Source organism: Ostrea edulis, chromosome 2 (assembly GCF_947568905.1).
Source record: "Ostrea edulis chromosome 2, xbOstEdul1.1, whole genome shotgun sequence".
In the NCBI taxonomy this organism is placed as follows: Eukaryota; Metazoa; Mollusca; class Bivalvia; order Ostreida; family Ostreidae; genus Ostrea; species Ostrea edulis.
This window is the reverse complement of record NC_079165.1, coordinates 23,880,574-23,898,523: the sequence shown is the minus strand read 5'-3', so window position 1 is coordinate 23,898,523 and position 17,950 is coordinate 23,880,574. Positions and strand designations below refer to the sequence as shown.

At 36.2% G+C, this 17,950-nt stretch overlaps 3 long non-coding RNA genes across 3 annotated transcripts in view; 1 reads left to right on the top strand and 2 right to left on the bottom strand.

Moving 5' to 3' along the window:
* Positions 1-7,240: 7,240 nt before the first annotated feature.
* LOC130052183 (uncharacterized) lies at positions 7,241-11,408 on the bottom strand. The gene is made up of 2 exons (XR_008800562.1): positions 10,944-11,408; positions 7,241-8,600 (listed from the first exon to the last, which is right to left on the bottom strand). It is a non-coding gene; the product is annotated as an uncharacterized LOC130052183 (long non-coding RNA).
* A 2,032-nt stretch (positions 11,409-13,440) lies between these two features.
* Positions 13,441-15,072, top strand: LOC130052184 (uncharacterized). The gene is made up of 2 exons (XR_008800563.1): positions 13,441-13,539; positions 14,644-15,072. It is a non-coding gene; the product is annotated as an uncharacterized LOC130052184 (long non-coding RNA).
* A 498-nt stretch (positions 15,073-15,570) lies between these two features.
* The window catches only part of LOC130052182 (uncharacterized), a 2,587-nt gene continuing 207 nt past the window's right edge, over positions 15,571-17,950 (bottom strand). Inside the window, exons 1-2 of the long non-coding RNA XR_008800561.1 lie at positions 16,469-17,950; positions 15,571-16,015 (exon numbers count right to left, since the gene is read on the bottom strand). The exon at positions 16,469-17,950 is cut by the window's right edge and continues 207 nt beyond it. This is a non-coding gene — a long non-coding RNA (uncharacterized LOC130052182). The remainder of the gene's footprint in view (positions 16,016-16,468) is intronic.

The following is a 17,950-nucleotide window of genomic DNA, read 5'->3' as shown; positions in this document are numbered from 1 at the left end:
GGTTTTTGACCTTTTTTAAAGTGCCATCGGGAAATACATGTCCAGTGGTCACCATCATGTGTTTAACCTACCCACCCACCCCCACCCCCACCCCCAAATGGCCCGTGGGGATCCGGGTTAGAATAGGTCCTCAGTATCCCTTACTTGTCGTAGAAGGCGACTAAATGAGATGGTCCTTCGGATGAGACCGTCAAAACCGAGGTCCCGTGTCACAGGTGTGGCACGATAAAAACCCCTCCCTGCACAAAGGCCATAAGCGCCGAGCATAGGCCTAAATTTTGCAGCCCTTCACCGACAGTGGTGACGTCTGCATATGAGTGAAATATTCTCGGGAGGGACGTTACACAATATTTAATTAATCAATCAACCATACCTCCAACCAGGTAGTGCGCCTATGCATAACAGGTATACACGTTTAACATATAATATGTTTAAAGAAACACATGTGGAAAGGAGCATGATTTCCACATATAAGAATGGCTTGCTTTTGATCTTCCTAAGTCTGAGATTTTAATGAAGATTCACCTAACAGGCTCATCTTCCTGGGGACAACATTCTGCAGAAATACTGAAGATTGAAGTTGAGAATGTTTACCAAATCAGTTCTTTATTTCGATCAAATTAACAACTACAAGCAATATTCTAAACCTATCACTACTTCAATGTTTGCAAAGCTAGTGTTAATTTCCTTAGTTTGCAGAGAAGTAAATGTAAAAGTCCAGAGCATTACGAAACTCTTTCCGTGATGACGTTGTATGATAAAAACTTCAAAGCATCCGATGTTTAACTCCACCATTCTCTGTCGTCATACAGGGATATTGGAAGTTGTTGTGCATTTTAAAAATGCATATTACATAATGTTGTGATGCACATCAATGCGCCACGAATATGTAAAACTTATACGGTGCCAATTTTGATACACCAGATGCACATTTCGACAGTGATGCTCAACCGAAATTTTTGAAATCCGAAATAACAAAAAACTTTGCTATTTTAGGGGAAAACAGAGTGCCAAAAAAGTGGAACCAAATTCCTCCAAGGATAAGAGCTATGCATGAGGGAGATAATCCTTAATTTTGAAATGAATTTCTATATTTTATCACAGCAATTAAATATACATCCGTATTTTCAAGCTAGTAACGAAGTACTTAGCTACTGGGCTGTAGAGATCCTCGGGGACTAACAGTCCACCAGCAGAGGCCTCGACCCAGGGGTCAACACTGTAAAACTTAAACGGTACCAATTTTGATGCACCAGATGCGCATTTTGACAAATAATATCTCTTCAGTGATGCTCAACCGTTGAATGGTATCAACATATATGATGTAAAAAAAATAATATTTAAAATGATAATGATAAACTTGAGAATGGAAATGGGGTGTAGTTATTTAACGTGTTTCATACCGTTTGTTAAGCCGTTCTTGGCACACTGATTTTGACTGCGGATAACTCCGTTTACCTGATCAGGATATGGGGCTCACGGCGGGTGTGACCGGTCAACAGGGGATGCTTACTCCTCCTAGGCACCTGATCCCACCTCTGGTGTGTCCAGGGGTCCGTGTTTGCCCAACTATCTATTTTGTATTGCTTGTAGGAGTTATGAGATTGATCACTGTTCATTATCTTCACCTTGCATTTAAGAGGAGCATACGAGATACACATGCCATTCTCAATGACCGTGTAGCGTGTGACAGCGTGGTGAGAATTCCATCGTCATCGAAAGCAAGTTGTTTACTTGCCTAGATGGTCGAGCGGTATAGCCCGCTGGTCGCATGGTGCTAGGAGATTTTACCCAGGGTAGATGCGGAAGTGGGTATCCTAATAAAATTAAGGGATTTTTTTGTGTTTTATACTTTTTTGTTTCCAGGCTAACATGGTTAATGTATCTATAATGGTGTCATACAATAACTGATGTCACATAAACTATTTTATTACATCCCAATTGAAAGATATAAATCAGAATTTCAGTTCATTTTTGACCAATTTAACTCTCGGAGATTATCAGTCAGCTTAATTTGTATAAAGGGCAAAGTAATAAAATGTAATTTGACAGTGCAAAAGAGTTCTTCAACTTTTTAGATTTTCTTATTTAATAAATTTCTTAGATTTGTGAAAATCGTAGTACAAGAAATTTTATCAAATTAAATAAAGCGGCATTTCTTTCCTTTGAGTTTCATGATATGCCAATTTCTTAGTTTTAGAACATATAGTGTACCAGAAACTTGCATCTCAAGATAATACCTACGCAGACTTATTCAATGCCAGTAAAGCCGCTGATGGTGACATACAGACTTACTCTAAAGTACAGGAGAGGAGTACCACCGTCTGGTGGAGAGTGGAATTGGACAGATACCACAACATCACCAAAATCAACATTACCATGGACACAAGTAAAAGAGCATGTTCTGTCTATGATCAATTTTCACATCGAGTTTATCATTAAAGCAGTTGTCATGTAATCTCCTGAACTTCGTGAAACATTTCTGCTTCATACTTAGATATTTTATTGAAAGTAGACGTTAACGGCAAACTGACAACTCAGCTGTATGACAAACGGGATGATTTCAGTTTCTCCATCGTCAGCTTCCCACATTTATGTAGCAATATTCCATTATCACCTGCATATGGTGTTTATATACCTCAACTGATTCGATATGCAAGAGCTTGTTCTGGGTATAGTCAGTTTTTAAATCGAGGTAAGCTACTGACAAACAAGTTGATGGTACAGGGATTTCAACAGTCTCGATTGAAGTCAGCATTTTGCAAATTCTATGGTCGTTATAACGATCTAGTTCGTCAATACAACCTCGCATTGGGTCAAATGCTGTCTGACGTGTTTCATACCGATTGTTAAGCCGATCTTGGCACACTGATTTTGACTGCGGATAACTCCGTTTACCTGATCAGGATATGGGGCTCACGGCGGGTGTGACAGGTCGGCAGGGGATGCTTACTCCTCCTAGGCACCTGATCCCACCTCTGGTGTGTTCAGGGGTCCGTGTTTTCCCAACTATCTATTTTGTATTGCTTGTGGGAGTTATGAGATTGAGATTGAGAAACCAGGATTTCCGAACACTAACTTGAAAAATGTATCTCAAAAGAAAACTCATTCACAAAAATAAATACGGTTTCGAAAGAAACTTGCTGGTCGTAGCTAAATTGTCGAATGATATTCAAGATTCGAACACGAATTTAAATACCCTGATGGACAAATAACTCCGAATAATAAAGTAGTACCCGATAAAATTACAATGTAACAATACACTCAATGAATAGCAAACTGCTGACAGTACAAAATCATTCAGGTAGAACCATGAAAAAGCTGAATCAACGAATTAAAAACATAATGCAATTTTTATTTTATTTGAAAAACGAAAAGAAATATATCTCCCAACCACTTCCGTTTAAAAAAATAGTAGAAAGGAAAGGTTTCAACCTATTGGTGTACCATGACTTGCATAATACATATCAATATCTCTGTAGAAAATATATCAAAACTTAGAATTATTAACTGTGTGCATTTAATAATCTACAATCCAGTCTCTAGATCGACCAAATAACTAATACGACCAATTGTTTTAATTGTACCCCTATTCAACACTATGTATTTGTAGCATGTGCCAACGGATCATACAGGGATGAATGCGGTCGGCTTTGTTCACCTGAATGTCACAGAGCTTGTAACACAATCACTGGAGAGTGCGATCAATGTCCGGCAAGGTATACCGGGCCGTCCTTTACGTCATCGTGTTCGAGATTCTGTGGAAGATCAGGCTGTGACAAAACGACTGGAAGATGTCACCAATGTGCGAACGGACTTTAGGGTGCGAACTGCACCAAAACATGTCCCAAAGAATGTCATTATCACTGTCAAAGAGAAACCGGACTCTGCAAGCTTTGCAATCGTGGACATCTTTTCAATAACGAGACCTGTGTAGAATGCAAAGCTGGATTTTACGGTGACAGGTGCTCTCAACCTTGTGGTAGCAATTGTAAAGATAGAGAATGTAATGTCGTGACTGGGAAGTGTACTCACTGTGTAGATGGACGTCATGGAGAATTTTGTGAGCGGAACTGTTCAGTTATAAACTGCAAGAACTTTTCCTGTTCAGCATTGACAGGGGACTGCTTGCTCTGTGAACCTGGGCAACATGGAGCACACTGTGCCGTATGTGAAAGTGGATATTATGGTGAACAGTGTGTAAACACATGCTCTTATTGCAAGCTGGAGAACTGTGATCCTGTGAATGGTACCTGTTTTTCATGCGAGAAAAGAAAATTTGGTGCATTTTGCGAAAATGATTGTTCGTCGGTCTGTACAGATAGACTTTGTCATCGGAACGGGGAATGCGTATCCTGTCCTAACGGTCATTATGGTGGATATTGTGAACGTCTGTGTCCCGCAGTCAACTGCTTGAATTGCGATAAAACGAGTGGCGAGTGCTTGCGGTGCCACACAGGAAGATATGGCAGTGACTGTAGAAATATTTGTCCGGCTGAATGTAGAATGGAGTGTTTTATTAGCAATGGAAGTTGTGTGTCACAGATATACGCAATCACAATCTCTCCCAGGGACACCGCTAGATCCACCCACCGTAAGACCATTCATCCAGAAAAATAATATATACAGATTATATTTAAATCAAAGTTATAAGTAACTTTAAAGAGATACAAATTTGGCTCTTTAGATATTCCAAAGTGCTATTTCGATTAACTTGTTTTCCAAAGAATGCACATGTCGCTTTCGATGACGCCATAAAATGTGATAGAATTACATATAATATCCATTACGCAGTAGATGCTAACTTGAATTTGAAGTCCCGTTTCTTTCAGCAACCCAGTTTTGGTATGTGCGAGGATGATGGACAGACAGACAAAGTGACATTTCCGAAGTATTGATATGCTTCGTCTATGCGCATGCTAAATTCAAAGTTACATGGTTTTACAGGCAGACAGACGGACTGAAGGGTGAAATGACTCGTATAAATGGAATACGCTTACCTTATTCCAAACTCCTTTATTTTTCAGTTACAAAGTTTTAAAATGTAACAGACGGGTGAAGTACTCCCTATTCCGACTTATTTGTAAAACTTGTACGGTACCAATTTTGATGCACCAGATGCGCATTTCGACAAATAATGTCTCTTCTGAGACAACAGAGTGAATGTGCCTCTGTCATTTCCACGCCTTGTGAAGCTGTTGATGTAAGGGATGATTCTTTGCGTGTGTCTTATTACAAAAACTAAATCAAAGGCTTTTCAGTTGTTGATAATCTCCCTAAATTCTTCTTTAAATATTTGTGGCGCATATTATACTATTGAATATTAATTTACTGAAAACGTTCATACCAGTAACCGGTCGCGGTGGCGCAGTGGTCGGTGCGTTCGCTTCGTAACCGTTAATTAAGGTTGCTCACTACACTAAAGCTATATGACACCACGTCACAAGATGGCGATTTAAATGTTTTGTGAAATTATTTGTATCGATCGCTTTGTTTATCATCGTAACTCAGTGGCTAAAGCATTGAGCTGGTGAACCGCAGATCTCGAATTCAAATCCCCCAGTCTTTTTTCATATGTGTTGAAATGAATTTTTTGAAAATCATGTTTTTATCCAAATTTGTATATTGTTGGCCTTTTTGGCAATATATTGCTATATGCTAATTGTATATCATCATATCTTTTATAATTAAATCAATCCGTACTGATTTGAGGAACTATTTCTGGGTGTAGTGAACCACCTTAAATATAGAGTCCCCGTCACGTTAAAATCCCTCATTAAAACGGCCCTGAGCACCATGCACAGGTGTAAATACTAGTATGTGGCACTAATTCCGTTTAATAATTTTACGATATTTCATTACTAAATGTCAGACGCAGGTTAGCATCCCATTAGTAAAATGTACAATTGTATATATATAATATATATATACATGTGTGTGTGTGTGCGTGATAATCTAATATAATATAATGTTAACATGCTTTACATGTTGAAAGTTGTGTATCCTATAAATATGCAAATAAATGACGATTGTCTCCACATTTAAAAGCCTTTCATCACTACGTAAACCTTCGTCATATGAAGATACTTGCATACATGTATATTGCATTGACAAATATAGTTTATTCATGTTTCTTGAGGAGATTTTTCTTATCGTAAAATTATTAAACGGAATTAGTATGTAAATATCCCATAGGACGTTTTTTGTGAAATTTAAAAATCAGCAAAAATAAATTTTGAGGATTAATTAGATTGCCTACAGAAGAAAACAAAAACGTTCTATGGGATATTTACAAACTATAAGGATACATTGTAAATTGGTAAATTGGAAATATTGATATAAAGTGTTATAATAATGAACATGTTTCATATATTGCTCGTCGTGAGAAGTATTGTTTCACGGATCGGGTGAGAAACGGGGTAGGAATATTCTTTATTTCTTGTTCCTCCAACAAATAGAAACATGCTCATTATTATAACACATTATATCAATATTTCAATTATCAAACCCTAGAAACTGTAACAGCAATGGAACGATTTTATACATCGTAGTTGATAGTGAGTTGACCATCATTAGTATAATTCTCGCCTTTGTGGTCTGGTAAATGTAGCAGTAATTTATGCTAGCAATGAATCTCATAAATGTATGAAAACAAATCTATATTTCGTGTGTAAAACACTGTAGTACAAATTAATTATTGTGTCACTGGCTTATCATAGCAAAGGTACATGTACGACTAAGTCATTTCTTTTAAACAGAACAACAGTTTCTATTTCATTCTTTTGAATAGAACATCAGTTTCTATTTCATTCTTTATATGTGGTGATACGGGTTAGAATAGGTCCTCAGTACCCCTTGCTTGTAAGAGGCGACTAAATGGGGCGGTCCTTCGGATGAGACCTCAAAATCCAAAGTCCCGTGTCACAGCAGGTTTGGCACGATAAAGATCCCTTCCTGCATATGCCTAAATTTTGCAGCCCTTCACCGGTAATGGTGTCGTCTCCATATGAGTGAAATATTCTCTCTCGAGAGAAGTTAAACAATATACAATCAATCAATCTATTTCATTCTTTTGAACAGAACATCACTTTTTATTTCATTCTTTTGAACAGAACATCAGTTTCTATTTCATTCTTTTGAACAGAACATCAGTTTCTATTTCATTCTTTTGAACAGAACATCAGTTTCTATTTCATTCTTTTGAACAGAACATCAGTTTTCGACATAGATGAACAAGAAACCTTATGCAAATGTTTAATTACTTTCTTGTAGTATATCAAAGCTCACAACATGCTATATTCAAGCTTACAACACAAAATACACAATATGGTAAACGTATATAAAAAAAAAAACAGATGGTCCGTTTAAAAAATATATCTCATAAAAATATAATCAATATACATGTAATACGTATAAACATTAAAAAAAAATTGTCGAAATCTTTCAAACATATTATTATTAAGTTACTGATCATGCAAATATAAAAGTCCTGACAACATGGGGTCGAACATTCAATCTTGTACCTGAAGTAGTTTATATACCATGTGCAAGTATATTCACCAGGAGATTGAGGATATCAAAATTTTAAGAGTAGCATCGTTGCAAACCACTTTATTTTGGTGGTCTTCAAACCCCTTTCTGCCCCCTCTACCTGGGTTCATTTGTTTCTATTCCATGTGGTTCTTGAAGATTCCTTTGGAAAACCGAGAGTTCATGATGTGAACAAATTGTAATGTACACCACGTTTAGATGATTGCATGTTACTTTGACATATCATCCCCTTGTACATGGTTTTAGAGAAAAATAACAAGAATGCATTCCTATGTAAAACTTTGAGCAGCCTTTGTGGCCAGCCCGTACCAGCTAGGGAGTATCTTGTTTATCATTGCCAGGAGGCGTGGTCCTTCGTTGAACCTTTGGATCCCTTTACCTCGGGATGCATTGTGACATGTCGCTTTTGGCAGAAAAGAGCCCAGTAAATATTGAGGAAGAAGACAAAGATGTGAAAAGTTTAAGCTAGTCAGTCAACAAGACCACGCAGGGCAGAAGGTGGCAAGGAAAGCACATGATCGCATTAACCTTTAGCTCACATATGCTACATGTAACAACTTATTCTTTGTGTGACTTTACTTCACGTCACATAGAATACAAACTATACGAATTAATAACACATTCTAAAAACTATGGAATATACAATATTCATAGTTTGTGGTTCAATTGAGTTTTTTATCCTTTATTTCTTCAGAGTGAAGGAAGTCAGACGACTTGTCATCCTCCGTGTTGTGGATTTTCAGTAGGTCGTCAACTCTTTTTCTGTCACCAGCTTCAAAACCATCCTTCGTGGGAATCTCTTTGTTCTGTTTTTCGACAATTCCCGAATTTACAGGTTTGAAACAAACTTTTGCTATAATGATGAGGGTTATTCCGGTCGACAGAGCGTTTAATCCCAGCACCATCAGCGGGTTGCACGGCATGGAAGTTAATCCGGAGAATGTCAAATAGAACAACCCCTGTCCAAGGGAGAGAAGTCCGAGTAGAGCCAGGAAAGCTGAGGGTCGATGCACAATATCATTGATAACTACCTTCGACATGTTTGCAACCTAATTGATAGAGTTATATCTATACGTGAAATAATTCATGTATTAAATAGTAAATATTCTTATTTTCGAACAATTCACAAATTACACGCTTAAACGTTTAAACCCGATTTAAAATTAAAATTTTAAATTAAATTTTCCTTATTTATCAAAATAATGATGATAATAATAATCAAAAAAAAAATCTGATACTCAAAAGAGTAGTAAATTTTTTGATACTAGAAAGTCAATTTGTTTGCTTTCGTAATTTTGATTGATTAAATATTACAAATAAGTTAGTTTTAAAACTAGCTTACCATGACCTCAGTGTAGCACGAAAAATAATGAATTGGAAAAAAAATAGCTTTGACTAAGTATTACAGACGGACTGGGTGCACGACGCCCCGCAATTTCATTGGTACACGTCTTTACATACAATTTGTAGTAACCCGACCAAAGCCGATGAGTAAATTATTATTTTTAGGGAAGTCGTTGTGGCCGAGTGGACTTTCGCACTGGTTTGACAATCTTGCTAGGCGGTGGGTGCCGTACGTCGCTGGTTTGACCCCGGGCTGGGGCGAAAATTTTCAGTACCTAGTTGTGATTATTTAGTGCTTTATATATATATATATATATATATATATATATATATTTATATAGGTTGGGTGCTATAATTGTTTGTTTGTGCTTTATATTAAATATTCTATAGAATTGCATCGAGAGATCCACTCTCCTTATAAAATATCTTAAACACTGAATGACACAACGACTGTGTGAGATTGCATCAGTGTGTATAAGTAGTGCTTTAGGAGCATAACAGAACTTCCTTTTTTAGGGATGTCGTTGTGGCCGAGTGGACTTACGCACTGGCGAAAATTTTCAGTACCTAGTTGTGATTATTTAGTGCTTTATATATTTATATATATATATATATATATATATATATATATATATATATATATATAACCTCTGTAAATAAATTATCATTAATCATTTATTACTCATTGTTGCATAAGTGTAAATATGTTTTTATTTCTGCGCTCAGGTGTGACAGACCACGTGTGACCACTGGACTTCCCTATACTTGTTTAACCGGTTTCTAATACTCACTCACTTTCCCACTTTTACTAACCCAGGGCCCGCACTCTCGGCGCTACCCTTGAAGGGAACAGATGTAATTGAATAGCTGCATAGCATTTAGTCTTCATATTTCATATTGAGGAAATATATGTACCGGTGTTTGGTAATTATTCATGATAACGTTAACTATATGTAATAGTGATATTCATTGTCATATTTAAACGTATTTCTAATTATTCATTTTATTTCAGGTTTTCACCTTAATAAACTTATCCCTCAGACTGATAGTATTTGTCTCTCTGGTTGCATATATATATATATATATATATATATATATATATATATATATATATATATATATAAATTGATGATCAGATGGAGTTCAATCACATAACATTTATTTCTCTACAGGCTGTTTCGTAAGGGGATGGTTTCCCCTCACTCGTCGGGAGAAAACTGACATCTAACGAAAAACATCCGCGTGGCTGAGAATATGTTACACAGAAACATACTGGATAGTTGCTAAGCATGGTTACACACAGGATTGAGTAAATAGAAATTTATGGGAATGACGGCAAGTGCTGACAAGTTCTGAACGCTTATTCAATGAAGATTTTTCGGGATGACATATTATAAAGAATTTCTCTAGAATACAAAGGTTGCACTTTTTTGAAATGTTTGAGTATGATGATGTTTTTCCTAAAATTTCCCACTTGATTTTGTAGTCAATATTTTTGTCTTTCAATGTCCATATGAATTTGCTGAGCTCGGTGGTATTCTTTTTCGTGGAATTACGGAATGAATGAGTGTGGTTGGCGTATCTTAATTTGAACTCGGTGTCTGCTAGTCCCACGTAGCTCTCTTCTTGTCCATTATCGGCTCTGACTCACCGTTGAGCGGGCATTGATCTTTGTTTCGGCAATTACACCTGTTACATGTATCTCCGGTCTGGCGCACTTGTTTGATTGAAGCGTTATGCGAGTCAATTACATTTTGCATGGATGGCATACAACTGTATGATATTTTAATAGTGTTTCTGTTGATAATCGGGCGTAGAACATGGCCTATCGGGAAACACTCATCTATAATTTTGAGAAACTGTTTACCCAAGTTTATTTAAGTTAATACGCCAACCACACTCATTCATTCCGTAATTCCACGAAAAAGAATACCACCGAGCTCAGCAAATTCATATGGACATTGAAAGACAAAAATATTGACTACAAAATCAAGTGGGAAATTTTAGGAAAAACATCATCATACTCAAACATTTCAAAAAAGTGCAACCTTTGTATTCTAGAGAAATTCTTTATAATATGTCATCCCGAAAAATCTTCATTGAATAAGCGTTCAGAACTTGTCAGCACTTGCCGTCATTCCCATAAATTTCTATTTACTCAATCCTGTGTGTAACCATGCTTAGCAACTATCCAGTATGTTTCTGTGTAACATATTCTCAGCCACGCGGATGTTTTTCGTTAGATGTCAGTTTTCTCCCGACGAGTGAGGGGAAACCATCCCCTTACGAAACAGCCTGTAGAGAAATAAATGTCATGTGATTGAACTCCATCTGATCATCAATTTATGTAGCTCCGTGAGGCCACGTCGAGCACTCTAGAAGATTATATCGGAGATTTATCCCACTATATATATATATATATATATATATATATATATATATATATATTCAATGATTTATTGAAAAGATGTATGGAATGAATATGTGCTGTTTGGATATTTCCAGACACATTCCAAACGATATGGCACTTTCGGTTTTACCGTAAACAATAACAAAAGAACGATAACTCTACCTTTAAACCCGAGAAAACACGTGTCCGCTGACAGCGTTGCATTTGAGTTACGCGTGCTGTATTTACGTGGTATATAAAACCTCAATGTATATATATACACAGGTCTAATGAATAAAAATTATCACACGTGAAAGAGAGTGATTGTAACAAACCTAAAATTAAAAATGTTTATGAACTGGATTTGGGAGATACCGCATATGTCAAGATTGAGTATTATGTTGGGCAAGAGCACAGGGGTCATCCCAAATCCCATTTCATAATTGTTGAAATATACTAGTACTTAAAACAATTGAGATCATGACCCCTAAACCATATATATTCCTGCTGCACAAATCAATATGCATTGTGTATTCTGATGGGCAAGTGCCCCGGGGTCATCCCAAACTTCGTCATTATTTGATTGTTCAAATGTCTTTGAAATGGTTGAGATTTCAACCCTTAAAGGAGATACATGTATATTCTTGTTGCATATGACTCATTGCTGAGCATCATGGTCTTGTTCGTCGTTTCTCCATCCCATTTGCCCCTCAAGATGAACAAGATGTGTTTGTGAAACACAAATGACCCCGATAATGGTCAATTCCAAAGATGGCCAAGGTCACGAGGACAAATACAAAATGTATCTTGGTACCAGTATAAAGATCTTGTCACAAGAAATGCTCACGTGCAATATGAAAGCTCTGATATTTACCATTTAGAAGTTACATGTATGACCAATTCTAGGAACCATGATTTGCTTTTTTAAGAGAAAAAACGTCGTTTTCCGAACCCAATTTGGGCCCCAGGATGAAGAATGAAATTTCTGAAACCTTGTTGCACATCTATAGGATACCGTCACTTACAGGCATCTTCCAAAAGATGATTTAGCTACCGTGTAAATTGTAAGAGGAGTTCTGGGAACCAGGTTTTCTTTAAAGGAAAAACATTGGGTTTTTACCCCCATTTGGGCCCCAGGGTAAAAAATGAAAATTCTGAAACATTATTGCACATCTGCATACCAGTAATTATCTTCCAAAATATCATTTGGCTACTGCGAGGAATGTAATAGGAGTTCTGAATATCAGGTTTTTGTAGAAAAACGTTGTTTGTCAACCCCTATTTGGCCCCAGGATAAAATGGAAAGTTCCAAAAGCTTATTGCAATCTACAGGACACCATCTATCATATTCCGAAAGATTATTTGCTTACTGTTTAAAATAAAAGAGGGGTGTGAGGAAGAAGAAAGCATGATAGACGGACGGAGACCCAAATTTTCGTTAGAGAGTGCAGATATAAAAATAACTTTCATTTATATCTTTCTCCTCCATCATTCATAACACAAAAGACAGATATCATTTAAATTTGCAAAATGTTTTACGCAGACAACAAAATCTAAATAACCATTATGTAAAATACACATATGAAAAAGTGAATATAACGAACAGTAAACAATCTCATAATTCCTATTAAGAATACAGAATTAAAATTAGCGCAGAAATGTACCACTGGACATACCAGAGTTGTGTAAATATGTCAAATACAAAATAGTAAATGTTGTGATTTCATGATAAACTATACATGTAACTACAAAAAAAAGCATTTGTAAAGTTTTACAAAATTGAAGCAAGTGTGTCCTTGCAACGGGTCAACAGTCCCACCAGGAAAGATGGCCTTTACCCTACAAAGGTCAGGCACTGGCAAAAAAAACAACAACAATCACAGAAAAATGAGACAAAAATATGAGGTATTCATTAGTAGTATGTCGTTTCATTAACAGCGTTTGATCACAGTGATATATTCGAAAAACTCACAGATTACATGCATATCCATTCAAACCTGATTTAAACAATATTTGAGGCAAAAAATGAAAGTCAATTTGTTTAAATGTTACAAATAAGTTAGTATGAAAAATATATTTTCATGAACTCGATGTAATACGAAAAATAATGAACAGAAAATGGAATGGTTTTAACAAAGTGTAAGAGACTGACTGGGTGCACGACGCGCTGCAATTTCATTGGTACACGTAAACACTGTCATGATCGTGTGCAGGATTGGACAAAACAAGATGGCAGACGGCATTTCCAAATAAAGGTAGGCTCTTAAAACTTTTCATTTTACCGATTTATTAGACGACGAATTTATGAATTTAAAACACTGTCTGGCCAGGGAGGCATCATGAAGTTGATTGGTTGTTGGAAGTCTTACTCATGTACACGTACAACTCTAAATTCATTGATCGAAGTTGACGATGTTGCCTCGATAGAATTCGAAGCGGGCGAAGATGTTTCTAGTCATGTTTTCATGCATTTTAAGAAAGATACTTTAGGTGAAATATACTCTGCACATATCTTTTGATGAAAACTTGAACCAGTGTATGCGATTTGTCCCTTAAATTACCTTGGTTAGATAGATATCTTGACTTGAACATTTGCTAATGTGCAGGATTGGACTATGGTCGTTTCCACGATAAACGTGCCGGATTGGACCTTGATTTTGGTTCAGGATTGGACCCTCTTTTTATCTTTATTTTCAAAATCCTTTGTATTTTCGAATCTCGACATCACTTTATCATATTTTAGTTTGATTAACATAGCTTATTAGATTCTCAGACATTTCCAACATGATCATGGTGTATTTTGAATTATTTTATTTTTACTGTTATCAAATTACATCGTCGTTTAAGTTCCCAACGACGACAATTGCTACTGTAAAAATATCCATTCGCTATCTCCTTGAAATTGAACCAATATAGCAGATCTACACATGAATCATCAATCTTTGCTTACGACAGATGTAACGTTGACTGTTCGTATCCTGGGCACCTATTCACAAAATATCTTACGACTAAGATCAAAATTTACAAACGCTGTAATTTCCTTATTTTTCATTTCTTGTAGACTTTCTTAATCAATATGTAAAGTACATCCATGGTTTATAAAAGTTGAACACATACTTATGACCTTGTGATCGGTATTTGATTATCAGAAAGAATTATTTTTTTCATCTTAGTCGTAAGATATTTTGTGAATATGAGCCTGATATATAAGGCCATTTTGACCTATAAAACGCGAGAAATTGTCATCATTTTATAATCCTCTGTAACAATATAAATTCGACGTTTCCTGAATTCAGTTAACCTGCTTACATATTCCCTAATTCCAAACTTTGTTATTTAGATTTTCTCCTTTGTTTCAGGTATCAAGCCCTAGAACTTCATTCCATGAGATGGGTACACTTCGAATGTGCGAAATTTGTGGTGAGGAATTCAAGACCAATTCTGAATTGCGTAGGAATGTAAAAAGGAAACATCAATCAGAGAAATTGTCTTCGTTTGTGACCAGTGTAACACACGCGTTTGCACATTATAAAAGAAACACGAAGTAAAAAAAATTACATTGTTTTCTGATACACGAGGTGCATACATATACCATGGCAGTCGTTTTATATATCCGTTTGTTCTATATGTACATTATGAAACGATTATTTTTACGGTATTATGCTTTGTTTTACAGAGATACTACTAATCTTTTACATTGCATTTTACACATGCCGATTTGTCATTTCATTGAACCAGAAGTGTTCTTAAGTTTTACTTAATTGTTACTAAATATATTTCAATGTTATTGCGTTTGTATTGAACTGATAACAACTAGTGAAAAAATTGTATTGAAGAGTAACCTCTCATCTGAGCAGCAAATATTGAAGAAGAAAAAACACCATGGACAAAACTGCTTTTCATTTAGGTTCGTGTTTCAGCTACAGGAGTGATATTGCGAATTTCTGAGAAAATATCCTTTTTATTTTCTTCATCAGTATATGCACTCTAAGGTTGAATTCAATGTAATTACAAGAAACAAAAGGTTTTAAAATACAAAAATGCTGATATTTACTACATTCCAACAAACACTTTTACCGTAAGTAATTATCCTTGTAAGTGAGTTGGCCTCGATATCTTGCACGACATATGCACTCAAGATTATTAGAATTAAAATGATAGGGACATTTTTCAAAAGATAATAAATCCCGCTTTAACAATCAAAACTGGTTCCAGCAGAAGCATACATATGAAAGGCACAAGTGCATGTGGACAGATGATTAAGTATTGAAAACATGAACACCTCAACATCTTATTGTCTTTATTGTCATTGAAAGCTTTGTGAAATGTAAACCATCATGCCTGAAGAGATTATTATACGTCAAACCATGCTCAGTTTTAATAATTCCATGCAGATATCACAAATGTTAAGTGGTTGGGAATCGAACATGGTCTACATGTGTATATACAATATAAATGTATTTACTTCTGCAAAATGAAGACTTTTCAACATGTTGATCTTCGAGAACAAGGCTCCTTCTAACGTGTGGCAGAAGTTTAGATTCATGTGCGCGGTGAAATTCTCAAACACTTAAAGATTTTCGAGCTGGCTCTTCCGGCTTACTGATAGTTCCTTGCTCCACGTGCTCTTTTAGGTTTGTCAAAACCATGGTTTTAGTAGGAGACATAAAATAGAACACACTTCATTCACTTGCAACTTTTAAGCTTAAGGAAGTCCGCTCCTGACTGGATCTTGCAAGAAAAAAATGCATGTATTTAAGAAAGGGTCCAATCCTGAACCAAAATCGAGGTCCAATCCGGCACGTTTATCGTGGAAACGACCATAGTCCAATCCTGCACATTAGCAAATGTTCAAGTCAAGATATCTATCTAACCAAGGCAATTTAAGGGACAAATCGCATACAATGGTTCAAGTTTTCATCAAAAGATATGTGCAGAGTCTATTTTACCTAAAGTATCTTTCTTAAAATGCATGAAAACATGACTAGAAACATCTTCGCCCGCTTCGAATTCTATCGAGGCAACATCGTCAACTTCGATCAATGAATTTAGAGTTGTACGTGTACATGAGTAAGACTTCCAACAACCAATCAACTTTATGTTGCCTCCCTGGCCAGGCAGTGTTTTAAATTCATAAATTCGTCGTCTAATAAGTCGGTAAAATGAAGAGTTTTAAGAGCCTACCTTTATTTGGAAATGCCGTCTGCCATCTTGTTTTGTCCAATCCTGCACACGATCATGACAGTGGTAAATCTCGAAACATGAAACAAGTCAGAAATACCATGTATGCGGAACCTCAAAGAATAGGTTCTTTTAGATGGATTTGGAAGGCTTCTGGATGTTAGTGACCAAGATGTAGTTAAATTTAAGATAATAATGTAATTTTCAGACACTCTTATTCAATGGATACATGACTCATGAAAAGATACAGTTAAGCCCACGTCCTATGAAGTTTACCACAGATAAATGCTCTGCCAATAGAAAGGTCCAAATACTAATTGTTTTTAATCTAAACGAAAGGTCGTTTCGGAGGAAATACCAAATCTTCCATCCTGCATTATCGTTGCGACGTAATGGTACCAGTTCTATAATTCCAGTGTATATGGACGGAATCATACGGGCTTTATTATCCCTTTTAAGATATTACCAACAACGCTTCAGAGGCAGAACTTACAGTCATTAAGCGATGATTTGAGTGGAAACAAGTAACAGTTGGTGCCACTGTACTAGCTTTACATATGAACCAGAGTCACAGGTATAATGGAATTTTGAGGGGGTCGGTGTGAATTATGACAATTTTCTCTTTGAAACATATTCCACAGCAAGACTTGAGGAAGATGAAATAGAATTTACAGAAGTGACATGTGATCCTGCTGACATCGTTTCGTACATCAAAGGAAATGAAAGATGTTCCTACAGAAAAGAAGGATGGGGTTAATAATACTTCAGAACCATAGATGGAGTGCAAAAATACGTCGACATTGTGGAAGAAAAAGCAAATGTGGTGCAGGTACCCAAGCTCAAGTCTTTCAAGGTAGAAGGTACAACCGGAGAAAAGTACGCTGTCTGTTGTTTTTTGGGGTTTTTTCGAAAACGTCGTGCCATTGTCCATCAACCATTACATAAAATCAGAGAAAAATGACACACTTTGGAATAAATAGTTATATACCATATTTGTTTTGCAGAATACGGAGACTATACAGAAGAAGGTAGCGCCTACAATAATACGACAGTTTCACTGTAAATCACAAAGGAATTAGAACATGTAGGTTGCACATCGATTTCAAAGGGAATGACAAAAAATCACGAAGTTCTGTATGAGGAGCCTTTCTGTAGTGAACTGACAAAAAGAAAAGTGGCATAAATTCCGTAGGACCACTGCCTGATCTAGAGGTAGATCCACAAAGAGTGCGACACGAAAGAGACGTTTTGTTTCTGAATGGGATTTTCAATCACTTGAAAATAATCATGTAAACTTAGGTATACACAGTTCTTTAATTAGTAAATTGTCAAAGACACTGACTAAGAAAATAGTGGTATTTCTAGCTATAAGAAATATGGTTCTTAAAATCATCAGGTATATAAATTAATTACAACCTATGTACTATAAACCTGACGTGTTTCATACCGATTGTTAAGCCGTTCTTGGCACACTGATTTTGACTG